This window comes from Dreissena polymorpha, chromosome 13 (assembly GCF_020536995.1).
Source record: "Dreissena polymorpha isolate Duluth1 chromosome 13, UMN_Dpol_1.0, whole genome shotgun sequence".
Classification (NCBI taxonomy): Eukaryota; Metazoa; Mollusca; class Bivalvia; order Myida; family Dreissenidae; genus Dreissena; species Dreissena polymorpha.
The window spans coordinates 12,571,309-12,577,308 of record NC_068367.1 but is presented as its reverse complement, the minus strand read 5'-3'; the positions used below and the strand labels follow the sequence as shown (position 1 = coordinate 12,577,308).

Below are 6,000 nucleotides of genomic sequence, written 5' to 3'. Positions count from 1 at the left end.
ATTTTCTGTGACGCAGACTACGATGTACACCCATGTTTAAAGGTACGTAACTCCGTTATTTTATCTGAAAAGCAAACTGTTTCACTCGTTATTGGTAAAACAAAGGGTAAATCTAAAAGCATATATCACATTAAGGTATTGTTTACTTATTTGTCATAAAAATAAATGCGTTTGAAGTTTAAGGTGCACGAACTTATAGGTTAAGAGGCTACATACTAAATAGGGCCGACACACAATGCAAATTTATAAATGCCTACTCGACGTATTTTGGTATCATACATATACATTGCATTATATTACATAGAAATGTCCGTTAGAAACAGATTTAGTTCCGAGTGCCCATAAATGTTATAATGCCCATGAAATCCTAACTCGATTATAAACCAACACAATATTTGAAATACAATATGTGGTATATTCGTTATGACATGCGTTATGCCCACAGACCAATACAAGATTGTTTTGAAAAAGCCAATTTGAGCAAAATCTGTAAGAAAGGGTCATCATTTTACTGTTACTACCATTCTATGAATATTAAACTTAGTATAAATAATGTCGTTTCGTCTTATTGCAAAATAACGTCTTGTCTTATATACACATTAGACGCTAAACGTTTCAAAATTACAGAATGTATTACATATATATATATATATATATATATATATATATATATATATATATATATATATATATATATATATATATATATATATATATATATATATATATAAAGATGACAAAACATTAAAGAAAAATAAACTATTAAAAGCTCAGTAGAAATCTCAAATCAAACTTTCAAAAAAATGAACATTTAGTATTGATTATTCTTGTCATTGTAACTTGAATTGCAGACATCATTTATCTTCCATTTACACTTTAAACTAACCCTTTTCCACTTATAGGCAAAGTGAAAATTGCTATGTCCAAACAGCATAAAACCAGAACAGTCTGCAAGTAACTAGCAGTCAGCTCAGGTTTTATGCTGTTTGCTGCTCATCAGTATCTAAGGTTGAATCTAGAAAGAAAGGTCTTAAAGCGTTAAGAAATTATTTGGTAGTATTCAGAGTAAAAGAAGTTCCTTTTTTACATAAAATAAGTTTTTTAAATTCAATGTCATATTGATATGTATTCTAGTATACAAATATGACAGTTTAAAGAATATTCTTCATTTTCAGACAATGTCTAAGAACTTGTTGGTGAATACAAGGCCAGATGTACGTTGCATACGAACAATTTCATTTAAAAAATAAAACCCCATACATATTGGTTGAAATCAAAACCCAACAATTATGTGTTTGAATGGCAGAACAAAGTCTAGTTAATGGTGTCCGATGCATGCCAATAGAAACCAATATTGGAGAGGGCACTGACAAGAAATATCACGTCAAACCAGCGGTGATAGAAGTTGAACTGTAGTTCGCCCAGTACCTCTGTTATAATTGTTCTAACAAAAAGCAATGCAACTGGTATGATGTATTTTCCCACATTTTGTTTTAAATCTGTTATGGAGTAGCAAATAAAATATATATAGGGATCATCTTTAACGATAAAATAATCAAACAGGCAGCTACTTTTAAATGTAAAATAAAAATTTGTTTAAATACTCAATAAATTAATCCAGTTGTGTCTCCACCCACTCCTCTGAAAGCATGGGGTGTAAACATCTTCTAATGCATTAAAAATGTACCAATTAAACCAATTTTCTGGAGAAACAGAACTAAGCACCAACAGAACTTTAAATATTTGTGCAGGTTTAAACATCAGTTGGGGTGCTTAAAAATCTTGATTAATGTCAGCTGTTAAGTGAAACTCTCTACAGATATATTGTCCTTCAAAGAGAAACTCAGTGGACCACGAACTATGCCTACCCGTATTCCAGAGGCATGTTCATCCCCATGAGTAACATGGAGGATACAAAGTACATCCCCTGAAAGATAATAACACCATATAATAATAAGAGCAACGCCTTGCGGGTGCAGACCGCTCATCTATTTTCTTTTTAAAGGTGAAGGGACTCTCAATTTCAATCACAAAGGAGGGAGGGTGGAGTGAAGAGGGGTGTATAGTGTGGGGGTGTGGACATTTATTACATTATGTTCCAAAAATACAAAAAAAAATGAAAAAAAAATTGCGGGGTGGGGGGTGGGTGGTGGGGGGAGGGGATTCTTGGGTGCGATGGTTGGACGGTATTTCAAAAATAAAATAATAAAAATAAATATTTGTGTTTTTTAACCGTTTCAAAAAAAAATTGGGGGTGTGTGGTGGGGGGGGGGGTAAAGTGTGAGGGTGTGGTGGTCATTTGTAAGATGATCTTTAAAAAAAAAATAGGGGGAGGGGAGGATTCGGGGGGGGGGCACGGGGGATGGTTTGGGTGGAGTCTATTGTGGTATGTCAGGTAAGAGTAGTTTTGTCAAAGTATCAATCAAATCTAATCATAAATAAAGAAGTTATGGCAATTTTAGCAAAATTTAATAATTTGACCTTGAGAGTCAAGGTCATTCAAAGGTCAAGTTTAAATTCCACTTGCCAGGTACAGTAACCTCATGATAGCATGAAAGTATTTGAAGTTTGAAAGCAAAAGCCTTGATACTTTAGAAGTAAAGTGGATCGAAACACAAAATTTAACCACATATTCAAAGTTACTAAGTAAAAAAAAGGGCAATAATTCCGTAAAATTGACAACCAGAGTTATGCAACTTGTCCTTTTACTGTACCCTCATGATAGTTTGCGAGTGTTCCAAGTATGAAAGCAATATATATGATACTTTAGGGGTAAAGTGGACCAAAACACAAAACTTAACCAAATTTTCAATTTTCTAAGTATAAAGGGCCCATAATTCCGTCCAAATGCCAGTCAGATTTACATAACTTTGCCTGCACAGTTCCCTTATGATAGTTAATAAGTGTTGCAAGTATGAAAGCAATAGCTTTGATACTGTAGGAATAAAGTGGACCTAAACACAAAACTTAACCAAATTTTCAATTTTCTAAGTATAGAAAGGGCACATAATTCTGTCAAAATGCCAGTCAGAGTTACATAACTTTGCCTGCACAGTCTCCTTATGATAGTTAGTAAGTGTTGCAAGTATGAAAGCAATAGCTTTGATACTTAAGGAATAAAATGGACCTAAACACAAAACTAAGCCAAAATTTTCAATTTTCTTAGTATAAAAAGGGCACATAATTCTGTCAAAATGCACGCCAGAGTTACATAACTTTGCCTGCCCAGTCCCCTCATGATAGTAAGTAAGTGTACCAAGTTTGAATGCAATAGCATTGATACTTTCTGAGAAAAGTTGACCTAAACGCAAAACTTAACCGGACGCCGACGCCAACGCCGACGTCGACGCCAACGCCGACGCCAAGGTGATGACAATAGCTCATAATTTTATTTAAAAAAATAGATGAGCTTAAAATGAAAAATGAAAAGTGAAAATCATTTTGCTATGGTATCATCCATTTTATTTACAACTGCTATTTGTTAACTTCATAGTTATTTAAAGTAACACAGGTACAAATGTAAAAGGCTCTATGATATGTGCTGTTCATTTTGAATTATTTGTTGCCTACTATACTTAACTGCATGAAAGAGCTTGAAAGAGTCAGTAATTGCAAAAAAAAGTAACATAAATTGCAAATATTATCTCTTTATCATAATAAATGACGAGTGTCTTCTTTTACATGTGAGAAAGGCTAGAAATGGCAATATTCTTGTAAAACAAACAGTAACAATGAATCTGCAATGGAAAAAGGGGAAAAACACATAATCACATACCATTATTTGTGCAAGGCACAGTACTATTATATTGGACTGGATTTGCTGCTCTCTCTGGCATAGAAAAACTGAAACATAGCCCTAACAACCATACAAACTAGACCTTACATATTATTTGTAAAATACCAAACAAGAAATCACAATTCACAAGAAACTGATATGGACTTAAATGCCATATATTTATTCAAGAGTATCAAAACAAGTGTGCTATTGTTTCAAAGACACGTCCCGCAATATAGTTCTATTTGGTCATGTCATTAACCTAGAGTTGTGTTACAAACATAGTACATATGTCCTGTCAAAAAAGAATATCTGAGGGCTAAAATGATAAGTTAATCTAGAATTTGAGATTATTAAAACATTGCATAAGCGCAGGTTTACCTTTTCATATAAATTCTGGTGGTCAAAAAATGACACAAAACATAGCATTATTTGAAGACGTTAAACATTTTACAGCAATATGCTAGACAATGTAATGCTTGTCACTGTTCTTTAATAACATATCATAAATGCTAAAAAATGTTTAGCTTTCCTAAATTTGAATCATTCATAAATTATGGAAAAAATAATAATTTAAATGGTCTTTTAAATTAAAGACATACCCTTGTAAGAGTCATACTTATCAACAAACCCCTGATGGGAGTTACCCCGGTACTATTATAATGCCTATCAATATAAACGAGATCTGCTGGGACCAAAACTTCACCTAAAAGAAATACAACTTAGCTGCCTTTTCTGATTATTTTCATACGGGTTCTTATATATTTTTTCCAATTATGATTGTGGAAGTTTACAGCATTTATAGTGCTATCATTAAACTGACTCACATTTTCAGTGTGAAAGATTGAAACCTGTCATCATGTGCATCCAAGTTTTCCAGATTGAACTAACAGGTTCATAATATAATAGGAAAAAGATGAGCATTCAGTTTATGCATATTGATTTCAAATTTGGGCACAAACATATAAATGAGCCGAGTTATAGGAAAACACGGTTTTATGCATGTGAATAAAGCTAATCAGGGACGACTCTTTCCACTTTGGTGACACTTTTTTCCTTTTCTTGGCAAAAATCCCGTTAAGGAGCAAAAAGTCATCCCTGATAAGCCTGTCCATACTTCACATGCTAATTTGAGACGACACTTTATGCACATGCATTCATCCCCATTTTCCCATAGCAAGGCTCACATAGTTTTCCCAAGAGATAAGAATTAAGGTTGTTGTATGTATGGTTAGTGTTAAAACATGTCAAACATCAAACTGTTTTTCAAGGTAGTTGACAGCCATTTCTATGCCACGGGTCACAGGGTCCACCTTTCCCACTCTTTCGAAGATGATGTTTACTGTGGACTGCAATGCAAAGGCAGCAGAGTTGGAATATGTATACAAGAAAGGCACTCAAATAATTACCATAAATTGCACCGTTACAAAAATTTATACTTCAAAAATGTGTGAATGCCAAGACAGTATTGTTTTAAATCTCTAAGATACATTTGTTTTTTCATCATCAAATGATTTCATAAGATATTTTAACAAAATGCCTTTCAACAGTGATTTCTACCAAGATATTGATATAATGTTTTCAAATAAAAAAAGATCAACATTAAAGTTCAAATGATAAATTGTATTTGTTACAGTCATTCTACATTAATATTAATAAAAAATTGCAAATCAAAATGTTCTTTTCAAAGGCAGTTGCCACAAGAGCATCTTCAGCATTCTGGTATAGTTTTAACTTATAAAATAGATTTAACTTCTACATTTATAAATCTTACTATGAATATTTTCAACGCAAAATAACCACTGAAGAAGTAGCCATGGATGTTAAAGTATTACCCTTTGAAAGTCTTGGAAAACTCCATCCTCTCCTTAAAATACATAAACACAGGTGACATTAAAGCCATGTTCACACGTGACATTACAACACTGCCCTTCTCAAAAAAGTGTGAGAAATGTACGTTTTAAGTACGTTTTGCGTGTGTTAAACGTGGCGGTATTGGCACTGCGTTTTATGTGCGCTTTTTCTTACCGAGTGAGTTTTTAACAAAAACAAACAAACAAGAAACTGTGCGCTTTTTGTGGGTAAATGTGCGCTTTATGTGCGTTAAACGTTCGCTTTTTATAAGTGCGATTTTGACTGCCATTTATGTGTGTAAAATGTGCGCTTTTAAGTGTGTTAAATGTGCGCTTTTCGCGAGTTAAATGTGCGCTTTTGTATTTTAAAAG

At 33.2% G+C, this 6,000-nt stretch overlaps 1 long non-coding RNA gene across 1 annotated transcript; it reads right to left on the bottom strand.

Annotated features, from left to right (window-relative positions):
• Positions 1 to 1,828: 1,828 nt before the first annotated feature.
• On the bottom strand, positions 1,829 to 5,650 carry LOC127856418 (uncharacterized). The gene is made up of 4 exons (XR_008038021.1): positions 5,611 to 5,650; positions 5,029 to 5,124; positions 3,776 to 3,843; positions 1,829 to 1,927 (listed from the first exon to the last, which is right to left on the bottom strand). It is a non-coding gene; the product is annotated as an uncharacterized LOC127856418 (long non-coding RNA).
• Positions 5,651 to 6,000: the final 350 nt, after the last annotated feature.